At 38.7% G+C, this 24,642-nt stretch overlaps 1 long non-coding RNA gene across 1 annotated transcript in view; it reads right to left on the reverse strand.

Moving 5' to 3' along the window:
- LOC140647432 (uncharacterized) overlaps positions 1-24,642 on the reverse strand; it is a 42,096-nt gene that overhangs the window by 13,744 nt on the left and 3,710 nt on the right. Inside the window, exon 3 of the long non-coding RNA XR_012040764.1 lies at positions 8,800-8,901. This is a non-coding gene — a long non-coding RNA (uncharacterized lncRNA). The remainder of the gene's footprint in view (positions 1-8,799; positions 8,902-24,642) is intronic.

The following is a 24,642-nucleotide window of genomic DNA, read 5'->3' on the forward strand; positions in this document are numbered from 1 at the left end:
GAGCCTCACATTTATAATAACAGTCCACAAAGAATGAGTCAATGGGGAACCTTTTGTAAAATGCATCTTTGACAACACTTTGCAGGTTGAAACGTGTTGCTTTTTATTTTATCTTTCATAAGCAAGTACAAAGCCAAACTGTAACTTTTAATGGAAGGGACGTTGTACATAACTGAAGCAGTTTCTTGTAAATACGTGAACGTATTTAAACAAACAATCTAAGGCAGACTTACCACAGTGAATGACAAAAATGAAAATCAATATAATCCTGAGTTAAACTGGTGTGTGCTCTTGCAATATACACCTACTGGGACTTAGTTTAAAAGAGTTTTGAAATATTTCTTTCTCTAATATTTATTTAAATGGAAACTTTCCCAACTGTTGATGGCAGATATCATATGCTTGCGGTGATAACAAAAATGGCAATTTTCTGTTCCTGTGGAATGTCTCGTTTTAGCTGTTTGCACAGAAACACCATATTGTAAAGCTGAACTGGAAGCCTGTCAGTGACATGAAAATATGGAAGAAATTTAATTGTTTCCATAATTCCTTATTTGAGTTAAATAAATCTACTCAGACATGTAACCCCTAAAAACCTGAAAAAGCTGCAGATGTTATCAAGTTAAACAGTTTGTGGTTCTCTTGATAGCAAATCTTATTAAACATGAACTGAAAGCATTTATGCAAACATACGAGACACAAAATAGTAGGATCTTTTAATTTAACTCTGATAACAGCTTCCAAATATCATCTGTAAATATTTAAGCAGGGACAAAAGGTACTGTCTTTTACAGATCTATATAGAGCATTTCATTAAAAACAAAACCAATAACCTAGTACATTCAATTATAATATAATGCTGGCAATGACTGTTGCTCCATCCAATATTTTCTTACAATGTCTGTTACTTTCTCCCATTTTGTGATTGCCCTGAATTTCTCTTCTTATTTTATCAAAACCAGGCCTGAATCAGTTTGGTTTATTTCTTTCTTCAGACCAAGGAAGAAAAGGTAGTATAATTCCCACTAAACCTTGGAATACACTTTCTTTTGTACTAGCAAGTATTTTCTTTTTCTAAAAATACAACACTTATCCATCGTTAAAGCTTGTTGTAAAATAGAAACTGAACTGGCAACACTGAGTAAAACCACATATCCAAACCAATTCCTTTACATCTGTTTTTATTTCTTGAACTTCTTCAACCTTGCTCAGATTTCAGCTCTGTGTACCAAGTAAGCAAGAATTTTGCAAGGGATAAAACTATCAACCTGCAGGAACAGGAAGAGTTCATCGGGAAGGCTCTGAAGGTACTGTCTGAGCGGTCAACATGGACATGATGAGGTTCTCCCTGAGCCTGCTGTCACGCGAGGCATCCTAGCACAACGCGTACACGAGGCCACTGTGTAAGGACAGTTACAGTGTACTAATTACAGATAGTTTACTTTCACAGTTATTAATTGACTAGCATTGCTAACTAGTAGCTAGTGTATTACTAATAGTGTCACAGTATCACAGTGAGATGAAGCATGTTATACACTTAATGTCTGGATGAACTTTTCTGATGCATCTGAGGAAAGACGTACCTTTAGAAAGGAGGCAAAATGGAACAAAAGTATGACTCAATAACCTTAACCCATCAGAAAGAGGTGTACCAACTTTAGAGCTGACTGTGACTGGCCTTCATGCACATGGCTGGCTGGAGAAAGGCAGCTGAACGATAGGTCTGAGTTTGTCACAAGCACAGCAGTCCCATGACATTGGACAAGAAAAGAGGGGTGACCATGCCTGGCACACAGTGCAGATTAGTCCATGAAGCAGTGGGAAGATTTAGACCCAAGACAGAATTGCTCCTTGAACCAGTAGTGCATGTACTCATCACACGCGACGTATCTGGACATAAATCCTTTATCCATCTCATAGAAAAACAGAAAATGATTTTTCAGAGCAACTGCATTTCAGATACTAACGTTAGAGTCTCACTTTTCTGCTTTGTTCTCCTCTAGTCAATTAAACAAAGAGATGTAGAAGAACCAAGGAGAGAAATACGAGCAGTTGAAAAAGAAAAGTGCTGTCATAATTGTACAATCGGTTGCTGGCATTTACAAAATTCTGTGCATTTAGATTCAATATTTTCCATATGAAGATCATCACTTAATATAATGCTGAAGCCGTATGGAGGATAGGGCCCCTCTTCCAATAAATAATTTGCAGATACAAGGACAAGTACAATCCCTGCCCTGAGGAGCTTGGAAATAATATCCTGCTTATATAAGTTGAAATAGAAAGGTGTTTATTTTTACTACAATAAGTGCTTAACAACCAATAACTAAACCAAAACTATTATTTCAAAAGGATTTAGAATAATATTTTAATTATCCCAATGTTTATAGAATTGGAAAAGCAGGAACTTTTAGCTACTAATAACAACAGTCTGAAATACTGTTTTTTTCTTTGGAAAATCCAGAAACCAGTATAATGATATGCACTTGTAAAAAAGAAAGCAGTGGGACAGACGAGCTCTTCCATTACAGGATTTGGCCTAGAGGAGTGTAAACAAACTAGCATTCTCTTCAGGGCAATTTACACATATCGGCCTCCAGAAATTTATATTGTTGAGGAACTTTGGGAGTTTTACTATGCCAAGTCAGAAAACACTGCAAGTTATTTACAAGACCAGCAAAGAAACACTAACCACATAAAAGAGTATATAATACTTTATTCATGTTATGTAGGAACACAGAATATAAAAAGTAACAAGGAAGGAGGGTGAGACCCAGGAAATAAGTGTTGTGGGAACTCATATACTCTTTTCAGATAATTCTTATCAACATGAGTGCTGAGAAGCATCCATCCTTCATTGTCAGCCAACTTAGGCTACATCTGGCTCTTGAGAAATGTTATCGCATTGTCTGCTTATCTCATTCACAGAGTATCTGTGATATTCACAGAACATCCGTCAATGAAGATGTTACTACCCCCCCATAACACAGACCAACATGAACAGAGCGCATCAAGGAAGAGATTCATGACAAGTGCGTATACGTGAAAAAAAAAAAAAGTGCTAGTCAGATAATGCTGCAATATGGACAGCGCAGAATAGCTAGTGTGAGACGAGTATGAAGGGGAGACGGGACCGGCCCCACATGTGCCTTGCAGGGAGCTGCTGGGCTCCCCAGAAGCCATCCCCGGGCTCTTTTCCTCGCTGTACTCCTCTGCTGCCGCGAGCAGTACCAGCGTCTCGCGTGCATGGGATCTACTCCCATGCCTGTCAACTGGGGCCTTTACAGGATCACCATCCCACAGAGGAGCTCCAGCACAGACAGCATAAAAGAGCTAAAAGAAAAAGAGGAAAAGACCCAGAAGAGAAAGGAGTACAGAAAGGAGAGGAAATCACTGCTTTAATCTACACCACATGTACAACACGGCTGAGCTACAAGCTCTAGGGAGCCGTAACTCTGAATATCCTGACTTTTGTGTGTTTAAAATCTCAACTGTAGCATTGCAACATGGGGTTTTTTTGCATTTAATTTAATTTTTTTCTTTTGGGAAAAAGAAGGTATGCTTTACCATACAGTCAAAGAGACCACATGACAGACAGTCAAATAAATATCATCCACACATTTATTTGCATGATTAAGCCATCAGACAGTCAAGTAAAGGGAATGAAGTGCATTTATTTGAATAACCTCCAAGGTATTTTGTTAGCACATAAATAAAATGGGGACAGCAAGCCATGGCCCTTAATTTTCTCATTGTTTAAAATAGTGCAACTCTAGAGTAACTCCTCTGAAACAAATGTAAAATCAATGTAGGAACAAATTGATACACATCTGAAAACCTCTCCGCTTTCCCCATCCTCATCCTACACAAAAAAGCTGCTGATTTTAATTCTTTGTGAAGTACAAGATACTTTACAAGTATGTGTCTAGACAAAGTTCAGTGCCTCAGTGTTTAACCAGATATCTAACACAAGATGGTATAGTGCCCATACATCCTTGCTCTGTAAGGAGATCAGGAAGCTCAAACAATTTCCAAAGAGATAAAGAAGAAACGTGGACAAGTTTCTCACAACTCCATGACATTCTCTTCTTCAAAAGCATGTAACATCTGCATTGTGTGCTGTGGTTTCTACATCAACAGAAGACCAAGCGGACAGAATTGGTAGAGCATAACACTCGGTGTGGAAGACCTGACATCCACAGTACAAATATTTTAAGGGTTTTTTTGCTTTTATCTTGGGTTTTTCTAGAGACTTCTGGACTAACTCTAGACTGGTCCTGTAGACTAAATGCCCTATTGTGGCTGGAGTTCATTAGGTGGGCTCTGGGAGTCTATACTCCAATTTAGTTTCATCCAAAGGAATCTAGCCCATATGCTCCAAAACTTCCCCACAATGAGAAGCAAAGCACAGTCAGTAGGCACAATCAGGAGTTTTGTTTCAAAAGTGCACTCCTAATTTGCACTAAAATGTTAACATAGGCACGCACTGTGAAGGAGAGGAAAGATGACTTAAGCCAATGAACTATGCCTTCTACATTTTTCTCAAAGTAAAAGAATTATCCTTAGAAAAAGCACCCAGTTCTCACTTCTCCCATGGTGTGGACAGATTAATGCACCTACAGCTGGGAAAGCTTCAAGACATAATTGCTGAAATGCTTCCAAGGAAGCGCATATGAATTCAGACATTACTTATAGTCCTTTATGACTCAGACCCTGGTATGATGCTTAGTCATGAGTCCTGTGCTTAGGGAGTGATGACAGAAAACGTTTTAGTATCCAGAAGCATCCAAATACCAAATGTATCTTATTTTTACCATCTGAAACAATAGTTTCATTCAACAATGGTGAGAAAAATGAACTCAGTTTTGTTTTAAATCAATAGTGAAGGCAATTCAGTACAATATTACAAATCACAAAAGTGGAAAAAGTGTGAAAATGACCCAAAGTGATGATTATAACCAAAGAGATGTTATAAAAAAGTTATATGAAGCTAAGGAAAATGTTCTTTAACTTTCTTGTGCTGCCTTAAGCCATGCAGTATTGTCCTTATGGGTAGGCTCATGATCAAGACCATGAAAACAGCAAAGGTCATAACTTCCAGACGAGGTGAAATCTGGTGATTTATAGTGGAAGCACTAACCACTCCAGAAAACTGCCCCAGGAGCTGGGTATTCTGCTTCGTATCATGCAATACCTCAGTGTGACATCCTATCTTCCAGCAGATGAAGTACATCACATGGGGACCTCAGTGGACATGTCTGCACTGTGCTTAGCTCCTTGACAAACTCCCAGGTAGTGGTCACCTGGCTACCTTACTCTCCAGCTTTCCTTTCGAGAAAATCAGCTAGCTCCCTTCAAATCAAAACATGAGGGCAGCGCTGGATAGTTCACTAGCAACTGTTCCCAAAAGACAGCATGGGCTAGCCTGCAGCCTGTTTGGGTCCTGCTTAGTGTAGTCCTCCAACACTATTGCAAATAACCACCCATTCCTCTCTGTCATACCCCAGAGCCTGCAGCATAATACCTTAAGATTCATATAATGAAATCACCACTCTAGCAGACTGAAGTACAACCCATGCATTACACTTTGATCGGAAAAACACATAAAAAATAGCAACTTGTAGGGCCACCATGTGAAGCTCAGAAAAGTCAAACACTATGGACGTGACCAGTCTGTTTCAGAGCGCAGTAGCCCTGAAAAACATGGACATGACCATCCTGCACCAGATGGTCTATGGGCCAGGCATCACGGTCTACAGCAGCCACATTTAACAGCATAAATGTACTAAGAGCATCTTAGTTTCTTTACGGGAAACTCCTGGATACCTGAGAAGTTATCTGAGGAGAGCTAGATGGATTAAGCCCCTCCTTGGATCTGTAATCTCAGTGGAAGAAAGTGAAAGGTATTTGGTGGTTATGTCACCAGGCGCAGCAGTGTGAAGGAGAGACAGCGGAGTCACTCACTTCCAGAAAAGTTAGCACAGCTTCCTAGAGAAGCAATAGATGATTGTCAATGGACCACTTATGTAGCCCCTTGAACCTGAGCTACTATAGAGAGGAACTCCTGTAGAGGTCTCCTATAGAGAAGTCTCCTATAGAGAGGAACATCAGCCATACGATGATGTGCCAAAGTCTAGCAAGCTAAGCTACACAGCCCGGCAGTGATTCTGGTGCCAGGCAGCTATAAATTGTCATCTCTGGCACCAGGGTACCAGCCTGGAAGCCTGTGAATACAGGGTGAGGAATCCCGCTTTCTCACAGCAGGCGGGAAATGTGCATCTATCATGTTCACTGGCACCTTTTGGGTGACAATGTGTTAGATGTTTCAACTCCGACAGAACAAATGGTTTAATAAAGAGATTTATTCAAATATTTATGTCTGAGTCCCACTGAGGACTAACTGAGATTAAAACTATTATAATTAACAATAAAAGTTTAATCCTGAAATGAGCGTGACTTTTGCCCGAGTAAGGATGGACTCCAAGCTACACTACCATGCACTTTTACAGATGAAAACAAGAGCTGCTGTGAAAATAAGAGCGTTCTTTGGCAAGAAATGAAATTAAACCACATTGAAAATATTTAAAGCAATACATATTACCATAATAACAAACCTTAATTACTCTATCACATTACCAGGAGGGATTTCGTTAACTCCCTCTGAAACAAATCATATCAGTCATCCAATAAAAGTTTTAATGATCAATCTAAAATGAAAGTGAACCAAGCTATAACTTCTCCAGATTCTTCATAACTACTCACAGAATATGATCTGCTAGTTACCCCTCAACTGTAAGCTTAACATATAGGTTGCTACTTTGAAAGCATCTGAAATTCAGTAGACATCTATTCCAGTGCAGTTTTTAAAACCCCTTTGCAGCTTCTTGCTGAAGAAGCAAAAATTCAGTTGCCAAGAAGAAAAGTCAAGTGAGGGCCAAATGCAAAGAGAACAAGAAAAACTTTTTTTTTTGCAAAAACTTTAAAAACCAACATTGTTGTTCACTACAAAATTAAGGCTTTACCTAGCCAGTACTTACATTTGTTTAACTTCACGAGTGTGAACTTGCAATCAGTTAAGCAGATTCCCTGTGGCAAACTGTGACTGAGCTTTACTCAGTGGGGCACTGATTTGAGTCTCTCTCCTTTAGTATCAATTTTCATGAATTGTTTAAGACCTTAATAGTTCTGAGACCTCTAATCCTCAGTCAAATTTGGCTGAAATTGGCTACCAGGTTCAGAAATTACTAGAGGACTGTTAGACAAGCAGCTGGATAGATGGAGGAACAGAAAAGCAGTATAATCAAGTAATTTGTCTTTCCTTATAAAAACAGTTTAAAAGAAAAGAGGCACATTGAAAGTAGTCCGTGAATCAAGGAAAAAGTTCCTACTGATGTTCCTATTTGATTATCAAGAGTCTTCCAAAGAAGGTGGTGGAAATGTCATCCCTTGAAACCTTTCAAATGTCACTTGAAAAAGCATCTGTGAATATATGATAATAAATTACCCTATAGTGAAAGCATTTTTATAGTGACTAGAATTGGTAGACTATATACAGAGCTGGTTCCTTGTTATGTCTCTCTTCATGTGAGCAAATACATATGCACACATATATACAGAAGTTTATAAAGGTATGAAAGTTTCTAAATGAAAATCTTCTTCAGTAATCATAAGATATGAAAAAAAGTCACTGTATCAGAATGGAAACCCATAAGGCTTAAAAAGGACACTACAGGTGTTAGACCAAAAATTTGTCCCTATTGGGCTGTTTATTAAACCACCGTTTTGAAGAAGTACAATGAAAATAATTGGTTTTACTTAACATTTGTATCTGAATGACTCATCCTCAAAGTCAACCTGAGTGTCTGGTTATATGTCCTTTGTCATTAATCATTCTGAGGAAAAACAATCTTAACTATCTCCTCAAAGCACATATGGATAGCTTTATTGAAAAGAATGGACCCTGGCAGTTAATAAAAATTTCTTTGCCTGTACAGCTATCTGCCCGTGTTCACTGTGTGTACATTTACAAAAAAAGAAAATACCCTTTACTCAGTCTCTCTGTCAGTGTTGAGCCAACCCATTTCCTTATGAAGAACTCAGTTCAAATTAGTTTCTCCTCAGCATCTTTATTGTTAAACACCATCTTTGCAGAAATTCCTCATCTAACATTTGCAGTTGTGTTTCATTTTATTTCACAGACCTAACTACAGCAGTCTTCAACTGCTCTGAGCCCCACAGCGCGCACGGACATATGGTGATGAGATTTGGTAATGTAAATGCAACATTCATTACAGGGTCACTGGCTGGGAGGTGGTGTTAAGATTCTGGGATCACAAAAGCTAAAAGTATGATCATGTACTTTATTGCAAAAAGACTCAGAAACATTCACTTGTATGTACACCCACAGAGCCATAATACATACGGGTTATATTAAGCAAATATTACCTCTCTTAAAAAAAAAAGGCAAAAAACTCTTGAATGTCATATTCATACATCAGTTCTTCTTTTCACTAAGTTTTATTTTTATATTCAGCTTTTTATTAACAGCAAGGGCAAATAGAGAAAGCAGGGAATAATATGGCACACACAAAAGGAAATCCCAGCTGACTGCTCACCGGTAAGCAAGAGAGCACATTTGCACTTTTAGGAAATTTTTATCTGGCTATACAATGCTGTGGGGTTTCTATGTGCTCACGTTAGTAGTAGCTACAGGTAGGACAGGTACTACTGCTTTCCTTAAATTAATGGAGTAGCTGAAAGATCAAGTTTAAAAGTCTGAAATTGCTCTTAAATTCTTACCTAAGTTAGCAGATAAAAAAGTTTGAAATGTGAAATCTTTTGAAATGTGAACGTCCAGTTGAGGTCCTACAGAAGTCAATGGGCACTGCACATTTTCAGCATCTGTAAAAAGAATTGGAAACTTTTAATTATAAGCCAAGTACAGGCCCACAAGGTGAAAGTCTAATCCTGCTCAAGTCAGTGGTAAGCTCCTGCCTTCAAACCTTTCCATCGATTGCAACATGGTCAAGATTTCACCTGCAGATTTTAAAAGAGGCTTTACAAGTTACTGGAGCCATATCCTTCTGGATTGAGCGAGCTCTCGACTCCAAAAGTTGGTTCAATTTCAAAGCTTGACAGAAAGCTGCGTGAAAACACAAAACTGTCATTGAGAAGAGGATGGAGGAGCTCTACCTGAGCAACTCCATCCCCCCGTACTGGCGCACTTCTCCCACGGCTGCCTGCTTGGGCCAGGCGCCAGGGCCAATGTGCTTTTGTACATGACTACAAGTAATTTCCTTCTCTCCTGGCAGCACCTCGTAAGAGCTAGGAACTGATGAGTGGATGACAGAAGGAATCCTGCTCATGAACCATGCCAGACTTCTGACAATGATGTTTAACTACCCCTGTAAAGAAAAGTTTAGGGGATACAGAGACTTAATTACAGTACATTGCAATGAATCTTCCTATCCATGTTGCCTGTAGGACCATTAAAAAGGATTTTTTTTTCAGTGCAGCCAATGAAAATCCACCAAAGTTTCCAGTTTTGCTAGGTACGTTTGGCAAACTGTTTTATGGGACTTGCAGCCTAAGGCCCCAGAGAACTGCTTGGGTTTGCCAACTTTTCTCTTAGGGACAACTCATAACATCATCACAGATTTTTCTCCTTCCGATCACAGTCCTGCACAGAGGTACTGACACCAGGAACTTTCAAAATAATTAAGATCTGCGGCCCCAGCCACAGGGGACACAGGGATGATAGCAGCGTAACTGGAAAAATTAATGCTGCCTCCTTGGAACAATACAATGTAAAATGAAACACAGACTAAAACAAAGGGGAAAATTAGGTAATTTTTCTTGCAAAGTGAATTGAAAGCTGCCATTTCAGCCAGCTATCCTGCATGCTGCCTTTGTCTTTAGTTACCCAGTAATGGTTAAAACAATTTTGACCTGCATTCTCTGCACTTCAGTGAATTAAATTATTCAACCTGTTTACAGAAGTTTTACCATTCTGTGTCACAAACAACTCTCAGCATAAGCTGCTAGGAACTAGTTCCTTCAGTTTGAAGGCAAAATTCTTATTGATGTCCAGAAAGATCTGAAGGACTGGTGAATGGAGGCAACTGATCAGTCATTTGACTTTTTGACCTACTGAAACAGTTACCAAAGCTACAGTGAAAGTTGCTTTAACACAAATATGCCTGGAGAGAAATTTTTCTTCTCCTGGCTCAATGGCAACATCAGAAAAGGCATGTCTAAAAATCTGTCTTTTGAAAGAAGTTAGACTTAAGGTGTCAAACTCAGAATGCCGTGGCACATTAAACTGGGCTTCAGAGCTGGCCACTACTTCTCAAGTTCAGGTCCCAAGGCCTTGTTGGAATTCATTCATGTTGTGCTCTTTCACTGCTAAAAACCACCATGGTGATAGTACCAACAGCCTTGATAATGGCTAAGGCAATTAGAGCACTTAAAACTCAGAAAGGATGGGCAAGATGAAACCTGATCCAGGATTACGCGCCTATATTTCCGCACATAAGTTGCATCTAAGTTGTACTTGAAGCACGTAAGAGCTTTTTTTGCAATTTGTCCTAAATGCAAAATCACATTCCCACAATCACTGAGGGGAGGGCAGGTATTAATGCTGCTGTGGAAAAGGTTAACCTATGCCAGGATATACACTGGCCTGAAAATAAGAAATATGCCATCTCTAAACACGTGTGACAAGCAAAGACAAAGAGCTTCCAAAATTAGAGAGAAAATGAATCTGCAAGATGCTTCTTTCTACTATTCCACTTTGGGTAGAATCATCCCTTACTTCCAAACCTTAAGTTTTAGGAGTGGCCCAAGCGGTATTTAATTACAGTTGTGTTAGCAAACCTTAAAAGTATACTAAATTATGAAGGGATGGAATAGCTAGTAATGTGCATGCAAATATGAAGTCACCTTGTTAAGACAGCCTATTGGTGTTCTGCAGTTTGCAAACTAAGGTGTATTGTAAACTCGGGAACCCTACTATCTGCAACGTGTTCTGCTTTGGGCTGTTTCATATGAGCTTCTGGTATGAGGACAGGCAGCCAGTCATCTTATTGTCTTATCTATGAGAAACAGATATTCCCTCTATTTCTGTCAACATTGTGTAAATCAGTTTGAACATTTTCACTAAGGGATATCATTAAATTTTGTACCTACATACGCAGTTGAATGTTTCAAAATCTACATCCTGTTCTCCTCAGGCAGGGCAGAGCAACACACAGATGAAAAGAAATTTTAACTTCTATAACAGCAATAGCTAGAGCCAGTCAGTTTTTATTTGAGCTCAGAGTATACAGCTATTGAAGACATTTCCAGTATTTGTAGTAACAGCTGTGATTCCTACACATATTTTGCCAATGGGAGGACAAGCATTTTCCTCTGAGTAACTAATCATGCCTCCGAGGGGCTGCGTTAGCAACACAGGCATCCTTGTAAGGGAGTAGAGAACGCCATCTTTGCTACAATCTTGACCTAAGCCCAAAAGAGCAAGGCCCTTGGGGTCGTGATTTCAAGCAGCACTACCCACACCTTTCCCCTCAGTCATGTATTAGATCTTTACTTCACCACTATGGGAAAAGAAGTATAAACAAGTTCATTTCTGCTTTTACATTTCTCATTATTTCAGCAGTTCCTAAAGTCTGATACATAGAAAGGTCTTGTTACAGACTGATTATAGGCTGGTTGCCAGAAAGATCAAGTAAGATATTTTAAGCTTCATCAACCATATGGATGTGCCTTGTCTTTTTAGAGGATGTATTTTTCCCTGAGGATTTCCAGCATTTTAAAGTTCTACTATATTAAGTAGAACTTATACTAATTTCAGATAAATTTAGGATGACCGTGAGACTCAGCACAGAAGTCCACAAAACTGACAGGAATTGTCCAAAAGTGCTAAGTGCTTTTATGTTAAATTTATTTAACTTGTGTGATTATATTTTCAACTGTAGATACATTAGACAGCAATTATTAATAAAATAGAGTTTAAGGTTTGTTGCACACTTGATTAGCTGCAATCAAATATTTCTTGAAAAAGCTGGTTTTGTCTTCGTGTCTCGTGGCTGAACGGTAACGCCAACAGCCTCCTCCACCTCTCCCACTCAAGTTTTGCAACCATATCCTCAAGTTCTCCTTATCTACTTGTATTTGTTTTCTGTTGGACAAGAGACATACGCTCTACATCTTGCAGCTAGATACATACCTGACGGGCTGGCTAACACGTAAATGTTGATCTACTTGGCTGCCAGGAAATCCAGCTGAAAATCAAGTCTCTCATCGTCTGGCAGATGAACAAATAGGTTCAGGGGCGTCTTCAGTCCCTGGAACTACTGCACAAGATTTTCCCTTCTGGGATCTCTACCCTACTTTTAAACTTGACTGAATTGGCCCGCAGGTTAAACAACTGTTACAAAGGGACTAACAGAGGTACCGCGGCATGATTGCAGAAGCCTTTACTTCCTCTGTGAACTGGGTTAAAAACTGACTCGCACCTGATCTCAGAAATTACTACATGTGAAATAACGGCTGTTGAATGCAAGAATAACTATTCATCTGAGCAGTTAAACTAAGGTTTTACCAGATCACGCCCACAGGAGACAAAAGGAGGTGGCTTAGTTTTAAAACTTAACTCTAAGTTTTAACTTAGAGTTAAAACTCTAAGTTTTAACAATCCACCTATCTCACAACTTCCACTATTTAAAATCCTCTAAAGCCAGTGAAGCCCACTGCAAAGGGCTCCACAATGGGATGCCAGTTCAAAGCTCTGGCAAGGAATAACCTTATACGTTTGAAAATCCTCCTTCAAGTCCTTCCTATCCATACCTGAAGGAAGAATGGGATGACTAGAATAAGATGTTTATCCCTTGTACAGTATTACTGAAATGTGTAAATTAGGAATTTCTCCTAAAATTGAAAACTGTCCTGCAAATGTTCTAAATTTTAGGCAGAAAAACAGAAAGTTAAAAAACTATAATAATGCATACCACATAACGATAAGCAGTCTTTAAAACAAAGCCCCCAAAGCCTCTAGAGAAAAATATACATTAAGTGCCTGATGACATTCACCAAATTTAATTCTTCAAAATGGGTGAGCTTAGGAATGTCAAAAAGTGGAAGTGGAAGATACCAGTGCTACAGAATCTAGAATATTATCTTCCAATAATCTGCAATAGAAAGAGCAGTTTGTTGTAAAACCAATGCTGTGCTCTTATTTGTGTGCCATGTAAGATATGTGCACAGTAACGATGAGTGCCACAAATAAATATTAGGAAAAACCCACAGTTTCTATTATTTCATAGCAACTTCAGAGCACGCAAACAGCACAGGATCAGTCCCACTGTCTCAGCAGTGTCATCGTTACCAATATCTTCAAAGGAGATGCTGGCCTACCCAATGTCATTTCAGTCCCTGAAGAGTCTCCCTATGACTTCCAAGAGAGCTGGGCACAGTTTTATATGAATTTTATTTCCCTTGTAGACTGATTTGCATTTTATGCCTAAGTTAAATAATACCAAAACCCCTAAGAGACACAAAATTTCCTAGAACCTACATTCTGCCCTGCCTTTATTCCCCAAAAGCAATCCTGAGTAGAGGCACACAAATGTAATGAACTAGTTTTTGGCAAGTTTTGCCCATCAGTTAAATGTTTATTATCTTTTTTACAGTAAAAAAAGTATGCTCAATCAAAACTGAAGCTTGGAAACATTGCTGGGAAGCTAGCTACTAAAAGGTCTACTACAGAAACATCACCAAAAAAAAAAGGAATTCATATCAAGTGGGAGAGAGCAAATGTCCCATTAATTTCCACAATTAATATGGACAGGTCAAAACCAACGCTGTAGCATGTAAGTAATAACTGCTGATTTACTGCATATCGTAAGCTTTTTCTGGAGGAACAAAGAGGACAAAATTTGCAAGCCAGTTATATTTTTATTGAAGTATCAGCAAGACATAGGGATAACTCACTAGAGCCTCAGGAGTATAGTCTTGCCCAAAGAGCAATACGTGACGCAGCACATGCACTTCAGGAATGGCCGTACATGTGCACAGCCTCCCCCACCCCGCCTACTGCTGCATTTGGCATCAAGACAAAACAGAGGGTGTTGGCAAAGGCAGAAGTTCAAGAGGAAACCACAGCCTCTCTAAAGAGCAGAGATAGCGGCCCCTGGAAACAAGTGCATAGGCAGAGGCCATCCACAGCAGTAAATATACGGTATAGAGCACACATGCATCCAGCAGATGCAAACCTCCTCCCACGCATGAATGTGAAAACCTTCCAAATCCTTCCCCCACTTGTTCTGTTTTGTTCAGGGTGCTCATCCTTCTCTTAGCAGACAAACTTCAACCTAAAGCTCTACTTACATATGATCACAAAGAAGTTTACTGTTAAGAGTAATACCTGAATGCATACCCCCCCCCCCCCCCCCCCCCCGTTTAATTACAGGAAGAAAACTGTGAGCATCATTTGCTCTCTCTTATGTAACTGCACATGCATAAAGTATCTTTAACCTACGCGATGACAGCTATGACAATTACATTTTATTTAAAGTGTATGCCATTGCTTTTAGATTCAGATGAGCTCACAGTATTTGAAACGTAATGTAAATACATTATTGCTGCAGTCGTGCTGGGCTTCCTGACCAAATTTCCTTAAAATGTGATGCATATACTGAGAAGACTTCCCCCCTCCTCCAGGGATATATTAAATATCTTGGGAACACACTGCCCCAAGCAATGGTTCTTTTCGATATCCATATACAAGAATATATCCCAGAGTTTTCACTATCCTCTGGATTTGTTCCCAGAATAATTTCAGGAAATTTCTAGGCCTTTCTGTGTAAGTAAGCTTTTCTAAAATACTCTTTGGGAATAGACTCTAGAAGCAGATGGATCACAAACATTGGAGCCCAGCAGGAAACATTATTAGCAAAGTCAGCATTTACACACTTGTACGTCTTTAGGACTTTTTTTAAAAAAGTGATGAGTTATTGGTGAAAAGCTAACATCATCCATTTAAGTCTTCTGAACAGTCTCTTAGTTGTATCTATGGCATCCAACTATATTTGTCTGATATCTTCATCCTGCTTACCTTAATGATGTTTCTTGAATTTGTGCTAGTGACACAATGCTCTGCCTCATTTGATTAAATAAAGAATCAAATTTCACATCACTTTCTTGTCCATGTGAGAACACCAAACCGATTCTTGAACAAAAATGTGTCTCTTGTCCTTTTTTGAAGGAACAGCCCTTAGAGATGTAGTGAGGGGGCTATCCCAGAAAATAGTAGCAAAAGAGAGAGAAGTCAGTGATGAATCTCAAGGCATATTAATTCCGGTTCCCTTAGGAACTGTACCAACTGTGTCTTGCTTGATGTTACAAAAGATAGATAGGTGTGAATTATACTCTATTGGAGGTGAATATGGAAGCATATTAAAAAGCAGTACCATTTCAATTGGATTTCCCAGTTCCTGCCCTTTGAATCAGGTTGTCTTCTATCCCACATATGTTGTTTATCAAACCTTTTCAACATGGGAAAGGATGAAATATATTCACAGGAAAATAGACTGGCCAATATTTGAGGAATAGGTCTTTGATTCTTAAATATTTCTAAAAGGCTGTAACAAGAAGTGATTTTTTTAAAGTATTTCATATTAACATAAAGTACTTATTTACTGCATTGGATTAAACTTATTCTGTACCTACAGTAATTTCATATTTACATCTGACATAAATATGGATCAAAATTTACATGGAAACATTTGCTTGAACATAATTGCACTTGCAAGCATTCTCTCCCATTAATATTTAAACTTTTATCTCAAAGTATTCTGAGACAAACCATTGATATACAGCTAAACAACCTGGCAGTCAAGAAAAGCAATATTTCAACAATTCTTCAACTTATTGTTGTCTCAGCACAAAAAAGCCCATACTCACTTTATGAAAAAATATTACAATATCTCTAGGGTGTATAAAACAAATTGCTTTTAACGCAGCAGTTTTGGCTCATATTAAAAGCATGCAGAAATTAATTTCTCTCTTTTTGAAGGTAAAATGAGTTAACTCTGCCAACACTTAGAGGAAAAGTTCTGATGCCCTTAAGTGCTCCATAAAAACACCCAGACCCCAAAGTTATCTTTTAGTGACAATGTAGATATCACGTGAAACACTACACACCTAATATTTAAAATTTATGTAATGGATTATTTTTGCAAGCTTTCAGGTATAAGCAAGAAATTTCATTTCTAATTTCACTCTAAATAGGTCCTTTTAATAAACAGACATTGTTTTCAGGATACAATCAACCAGTTCGATCTGATATTAGAAGCGAAGTATCAATAAATACATGCATTTTTATACTGTTTTGCAAATGAATATTGAATAGAATACTGCCACCTTTTGGCTATGATCTGGACTTAAAAATGAGACTTCTCTGTAAAACTTCTAAAAACATTTGACATATAATGATTATTCTAAAGAATTCAATATGTCAACAGGCTAATGTTATGCTTATAATTAACATTGTTGATGTAAGAATAAAACTTTTCATACTTAACTGCATAGTATTATCCTATTATTTCTCGATAATGAGCAAGCACTTTGACAAGAGCTTTTGTCTTTAGCAGAAAAGAAGCAGGCATAGCTTTGACATCAAGCTAATGGAATAAATACTTTACAATCATGGCAATTCCTCTACTGCTTAGAGTAAAATAATAATACTTTTGTGTAACTCGTACACTCAACTTCATAAATATTGAGCCACTAACTGATTCTCAGAAAATTCTTACTGGAGAATTGTTGAGTCTAATATTAACATATAAGCATTTTAAAACACAGGTGAAAGGCACGTAAGTCTTTCAGCAACCTCAAAAGAAGGGCTCTAACGTCTCTTACCATGAACAAATGATGCCACTAGAAAAGGCAGTGCAGAAGAATACAGGGCCTGGGATTTGGGGTTAATCCCTAGCAAGTGTTCCAAGTCATTGCAGAGAGATTCTCCCAACTGTGAGCTAATCAGGTTTCAATTTAATTCATTTATGCTGAATAAATTAAAAAAGAGGATTTGATCCAACTTTGGGGAAGAGTTTGCTGATTAAAAAGTTTAGGCAAACAAGCACTCCCTTTTTTGTTTCAGTATTTGTTTTATGAATTGGGGTGACTGGCTATCAAGCTACATAGAAGGACTATCACTTATCTAAGGGCTACTTTAAATCACACCCTACAAGCCTACAAGTTTACTGTGAATTCAGCTTTTGCATTGTCAGAAAATAAGGAGTAACTTGATGAAAAATACAAAGAAAACCCTAAATTCCCCTAATTTAAAAGAAGAAAGGTTCTTACGCAACTCCCTGTAAAATGCTAATGCTGTAGTTAAGTGGAATATGATTTTCAATTGTAAGCATTTTCATACAATCATGCTTTAAAGACCATGTTAAAAAGCAACAACCACAACTCATTTTGCTACTGTAGAGGCATGGTTCTTGTATCAGCCTTTTTCCTAGTATTGCAAATACTTCATATGGAAACTTTATTAAACCATATCAGAGTTAAGTAAGGGGAATTCATTAGACTGGAAGCTTAATTTCCATCTACAAGTATAACCATTTGAAATATACACTGACAAGGACATTTTGGAATTGCAAGGCATCATTTACATTTAGAGAAGAACAAATAGCAGGATACCCAATTCATACACTTTTAGCCACCAATACAATACTTTCCCCTCTTAAACCACTCCTATTTAAAATATCTGCATTTTTCCGAGTATTGGCTATTGGCACAGGAAGTTTTTACACATAGACCATCCTAATTTTCTGCCTAAAACTGTGTAGGCTCAGCTTGAAACTGTTTATACAGAAAAACAGTTCTTCATAATTAAGCAAGTGTATAAACAATTTCACTTTAGACAGGTTTTTCCCCATCTGTCCTATTCAAAACTATTTTTACCAAAATAATCTGAAAAGGACAACTAGTACTATTTACAAACTACTTGTATTTTGGAAACAAAATTTTAAGCAGCATTTAACTTTGACAAATAGCCTGCACTAACCTTTACAAATTTGCCTGTAGGGATAAAATGACAAATGACTCTCACAGTGGGGCTTATTAGATTCCTAACATGGCCCTTCAGGAAACACTATTTCAGATTATATCAGCAATTCCATTTTTCAGGGCCTAATAACTCAGCTTGAAAAAAATAACCAACCAAAAAAACCAAAACAAAAACCACACACACACACACCTTCCCTGTGGAATAAAACTTAACACATAACATCATGAACAAAAGTTGCTTCGACAACTTAAAATGTATCACAGTTTCCTAACTCTCCGTGCCTGTATGTAGCTCGTGATGCCTCTATTTCTGAAACACAATATTGTAAAAGATTAGCATAGGCAACTGAAATGTTTTCAGCGTTTTGGGAGGGGAAAGGAAAATTGGACCTCTTATATTTTGTTAAATATCTTAGCGTGATTTAGCATAGTGGGGAAAATGCTGTGCTGCTGCAGGCAGTAATATTATGTGCAATGCTAATGCTCTGGTCCAAATTCTGTATCTGTTTCTGATCCTCTAAAATCCACTGAAATCAACTGATCCTTCCCACTGCCTTCAACAGGTTTGGATCAAACTCCCTAAGATTGTATCATGCCAGAGGAGACTAGTCTACAAGGATATGATACCAGACATTTAGAAATACCAGTCTTGTTAGGCAATGAGGGGATAATTATTGAGATCTAAGACATCATATTCTGTTGACTGAAAATGCTAATATAAATTGTGCAGATCAATATTGTAGTGTGCATACAACAGTGAGAAAGGAAAGTCAGCTTTCTCTTCACTTCCTTGCTGAGGCTGCACTTAGAATGGGGATTGTGAGCCAGTTCGTACTGGGAGAGGCAATCACAGCACCTTAGTCAGTAGCTAATCTCCCTTTATTGTCAAAGAAGAGAGAAGCCCACAACCACAGGGTGAATTTGATAATTTGACAGGAGTGCCTATACCATTCGTCCTTCCACTGCTTGTTCCTAAAGCAGCCAGCTGGGTCTTCGTTTATTACAGTATCTGCTATAAAGCCTGAGTTAAGTGGTGGGCTCAGTAGAGGGATGTTAATAACAAGTTAGTATCTCCACTTCAGATATTCCTTTAGTAATAACAATTTCTCCTCACTGCAGGCTGCATCTTCCATTTTTTTAATCCACTTGTTTAACTTTCTCGTGATAAAATCTTTCAAGATGCTCTTAAAACTAAATTTGCTGAGAGTTCAAACTGTCCAGGCCATACAGTACAGTTGATTAACAGCAAGAATAGAAGAGTTGGAAAATGTGAGAATACCTGGCTCTCAAAAACCTTAGCACAGAACTGGTAACAAATTTACAAAGGGTGTCTCAAACACAACAACAATAAAAAATCAAACCCAAAACAAACTTTGCCTGCTCACTGCTGCCTATATCCTACACCCTTCAGGAGTGCAGTAGAGTACCTCCTACCCACACGTGCATTGAGTTCATCTCACATTTTGTAAGGCAGCAACCTCTCTACTGTTGCATCTTCCTGCCTCTTTGGATGCGTCTAGACTGCTCTGCAAGCTCTGTGGTGTCTCTCGGTCCCAGCTTCCCAAATATCCAGACCCTGCCTGTACACCTGGATTTCCTATCCAAGGAAAGAAGTGCACTTGGACCTCCTTCTGATATGGAAAAAAAGATGACAGTGTGCACAGGGAATACAGAGCTCTTCATGACCATAGAGAGTTTGTTTCCTTTTCTGTCCACGAGCTACTTACTGTATTTTTTCTGCCTTACCTATCTGTAATACTTCAACTCATTTCCTGTTATGTGACTTGTTCCAGTGAATGTTTTAGTTGCTGGTTCTCTTACCCATTTTTATCCCTATTTGGATCTGCTGTACCATCTCCCACGTTGTACCCCATAAAAATTGTCCTCAGCTTATTTCTTTGAGCTGCCTTTGCATAATTTATTATCTCCATACGATCTTCTAGTAATATTCTTACACAACTTTATCTCATGTATCAATCATCCATTCTACATATTGTCCCACAATTATCACAATGAATGTAGGCTACTGCAGCTGTGGAAGAACAATGCCTTCAAAGACAGCTCTCAAACAAAAGAAGAGAAATGAACATCTTCACCACAACCCCCGCCCCCGTGAGAAATTCTGCTTTCCACTGTCTTAGACTCATTACCGACTGGAGGCCCCTACAACAATTAAGTACTGCAAGAGACCAGACTGAGGTCAGATCTTTTCCTCTTTCCTTGGTTCTGCCACCAATCTATTGTGCTAGCTCTGAGTAAGTCTTTATCATCTCCTTGCTTCAATTTTCCTCCTCAACAAATGTGCCTAAAATGTTATCCCTCCTGGAGAAGTTAATTTGAGATGAGTACAGGGAGCACTGTAAGACTGGAATGTTTTTCTTGTAGTTAGCATGGTGACTCAGTCCACTTCCCATGGACAAAGCCTGAGAGCAGCAATGGTTTCTTTTTGTATTTTCAGGCATCTTTGGTGCATTACTGTTGTAAGAAAAAAAAAAGTTTAAACACTAGCAGGCAGCTGATAACTGGGTCTATACCTGTGTGAATGTCTGAAATTGAACTTTTGAACTCTCAGGAAGACTGCTGCTTCCTACCGGCAACCAGCACAGTCTGGCTATAAATTCTGATAAAACCGGGACTAAAGAATTGCACATCCCAACTCCTCCAATTAACAGAGACGGAACCCCAAGTAGGAGGCTGACCACGCACTGTGTTTCTCCACATAGACTACCTGAGAAAATGAGAGGCTAGGGGCCTCAAAGATGGGTTCCCTCAAAAGAAGTCATGGCTTTGGAGAGAAGAAAGGGACCTGGAAAGAAGGTGGTGAAAATCCCAGCTGGAGGAAAGATCTTGGAGATGAGGGGGTATGCATGGAAACGACTGCCAGGGGGTGCTCAGGGACCTTGTTCTGTAACACCTGAGGCCAGTAACTGTGAGCAGTGGCACACCACAGTCCAACACTACTTTGTCCCCAGCGTTCCCAGACCAGCAGTGACCTCCCTGCTGGGAAGGGAAGCCAAGAACTACTGAACATAGTGCTGGGGGGGGAGCGAGCGCGCGTGACATAATCTAGCGTAAGGTAAAAGCTCTAATCTTGTTGGTTCTTGAATAAATCCAAGTACACAGATCCACTACGCACTGTTGGTTACTCTGCCTTGCCCATGAACATTACAAGCTAGTATCCTGCAGCCTGTAGCAGAGTCCCATCCTTTCTGAACAAATGCTGTCTGTCTGACATTGATGCACAAGGCCATGGATGTATTAGACTAATTTGAATACAGCTTTCTTGTAGGATTTACCGAGGTGACTGTGACCATTATCACCCTGCAGCTGTATCTATGTTACTTCTGAAGATACGTACAATAAGGGCATCCAACGGTGAAATATCCTGCCTGTATTTATACAGCATGCTCATACGAGGTCTCCAGATTGCCCTTAAATCCACGCTATATACCCCAGAGGGCTTCCACAGCAAAGGCATCTAGCACTACCTGCAAGTATTCACCACCACCCTTTCCCAAACTACTCACTTCTGCAAAGCCACTGCAAGCAGGCAGGACTAAGCTTGCCAGCCCCAGTCCTGTCCCATAACAGAACAGGGCAGCAGAATGGGTATGGGGCTTGGATCTCTGACACCCCATCCTCCATGCTACTGGGGCCAGCCCAGACCCCAGTTATCAGGACAGGCTGACAGCAGAGTGATTAATGAATGATCCCAAGAAATGACAAATTATTTCTTCAGTAAATGCAGGTAAACATGCAGCTGGCAGGGAACCATCTATTTAAAGAGTGCCCCTGGTTTTAATTGTAAGCTCTTCCTAAGATACCTGAAACCAATGTCCAGACCATTTTCTCACAGCAACATTTATGGTTTGGATAGAGGACCATTCTCAACTTATTTGTCACGTCTGCCTTGTCAACTTGCCCAGACGACAACCCCAAGCCTCTCTTCTCTTTAAATTTTGCTGCAAGAGAATAATACCCCATCCTTCTGGGAGGTGAAATGAGGTATTTGGCAACCCAGATCAGGGTGCACCATGGGCTGGTTTTTGAAAAAAAAAATGTAGCTGGGAAAATAATGAGAAGTGGAGCAGAACAGCTCCCTTCTGCTTGGTTCTTATTCTGAACTGTTTTCTGATGTGTTTAAGTTTTTGGCCAGGCCCACCACCTGATTACAAAGCTAGGGATTTTGAACCTAAAAAAGATGGAACATGTATCAAGCATTATACATCTCTTTTCCCCTGTTTTTCCCCTTAAACTCTTGGGGCAGTTTACTTGAGCATTAATTTGTTGTGGGATTGCTCTGTCTATCTGTGCTCCAGTTAGGAGGGCTTTGTGCAATGTTTATGTTAAGAGCTGGAGACCTCCGGCTCAGAGCTGACTGGTTCCTAATGAACCTAGAGAGCAAGCAGGGCATGCACAGTGTTTAAATTTGGGTACTACTTTTGCTCAGGTATTTTAAAATCCTGTATTTAGGAGTCAAATTTAGGGTTGTGAATGTTACATATCTGCAGCCCTTATTAGAGCAATATGGTATTCATAATGTGACATCATTACTGAAAGGAAGATGAACAGTTTCATCAAAGTTGGATTTAAATAATGAAGTAACTAACTAAATAAATTAATACAGTACTAAATAAAGAAGTAACAAAACACTTACAATATAATAAAAGAAGAAAACACAACAAAAATTAATTCATCACAAGCTGGTAAACTTCTGCAGGCACTACCTAACATACATGAACATGACAAAAAATGATTTTACCCTCCCTTACTTTAAAAAAGCTCAAAAAAGCCCAATCTTCCATTTCAAGAAAGGCACACACTTGCTACATAACGCTTGCAGTTTGCAACCCTTACACTAAAGTCCTCGTGAAACAAATATCCTCTCCATTTTCTATGTATTAAAAAGAATTTTAAAAATATTTTAACATATTAAAACTTGGAGGTAAACGTCTTAAGCTAAAATAGTTTCAAGCCCTGTTTCCTGAACTATGAAGAGAGGAGCAAATTTTTAAAGCCACAGTCAGAAAATATATCTGAAACAAAAAAAGACCATAAAACAGGAACAGAGGTCATTAAACCAGGTTTATATCAAATTCAGATGGTTTTCAAATTATGTTAAAAAGCCTGATGATATAAGTATCTGTGTCACCTTCAACTCTCATTTTCATGTACCATCATTCCACAAATGTCTAATTTTTCGTAACTGAACCTAAACTGATCCAACAGTCCAGGACCAAGAAAGAAGATAATAAGAGCTGTTTACTATTCATCAGCATGTAGGGTTCTGTCCATATATAACTTATAAAATAATATTCACTACAAGGTGTTGTACACTGATTTTATTGGAATTTTTTCATAATAACCTATTATGTTTCCCCAAATACTTCCTGGGGTTAAAACATTTAAAAATATTTCCCATTGGGAAAATTTCCTTTTCCCCCACCCCTCCCTTTTATTTCCCTTTTCTTTTTTCTTTTTTTTTTTAATAAATCAAAGGAGCAATAGTCTTCCTAATGAATTTCAAGTTACTTAACACATGATTTCTTGTACCCCTTAACATATAACGCTATTTTGAAAAATAACTTTAGAACAGGCATATTTTGAAAAACCTCATTTGTTTCTCTGATCTCCAGTTCAAGTATACTTGAAGTCCAGTGTTTTTTCTGCAAATCTCTCTCCTGTGAACAACTTGGGATTGGAAAGTAAAGCTGGTTTCTTTCATGCTCATGCATCATCACCAATAATAAAGATTTGAGATTAAATTATGCCCTTCCTCACCGATTCCAATAGTCTGGGATAAAAAGCTTTACTTACAATTTCCTTTGCCTTGTTTTGTATATTCAAAGTACACTATGTCATACTTACAGAGCCAAATTCATTTATTCCTAAGCAATCCAGTTAAGCTTACTGAAGTCTTCTGTAATTCCCTGATCTATTTCTGCCTTCTAACAGGCCTTTCAAATCTCTCTTGAAAGCACAGAATTTGACAAGCTGGTACCACTGAAGATGCATTTGTTATTTTCAAATCAAATTATACTTTCTCCTACCTTTTCTTGTTACATTGATGAACAAAATCAAAATTGTACCACAGGGGTGGAAAGATAAGGACTATTTCGGTGTAAAAGGTTCCCCTTTCCATTCCTCTTATATACTGCATTGTCTAAATAAAGCAAAGCAATAGCCTAAGAACAGGCTCAAAGCCACAAGTCATACGGGTTTCCTTGCAATTATAATTTTAACCCTGTCATGTGCCAGTATATGATGATACATGATATATCCTTTAAGAGGATGTCAGTCAGCAGAGACATCTGCATGTATAAGAGATTCAACTCTTAAGCCTGTATTCTGACAGGTATCTGTCGTGGTTTAACCACAGCCAGCAACTAAGCCCCACACAGCTGCTTGCTCACTCCCCCTGCGGTGGGATGGGGGAGGGAGTCAGAAGGGTAAAAGTGAAAAAACTCGTGGGTTGAGATAAGGACAGTTTAACAGGTAAAGCAAAAGCCGCTCACACAAGCAAAGCAAAGCAAGGAATTCATTCACTACTTCCCATCGGCAGGC

This window comes from Ciconia boyciana, chromosome 2, assembly GCF_034638445.1.
Source record: "Ciconia boyciana chromosome 2, ASM3463844v1, whole genome shotgun sequence".
Classification (NCBI taxonomy): Eukaryota; Metazoa; Chordata; class Aves; order Ciconiiformes; family Ciconiidae; genus Ciconia; species Ciconia boyciana.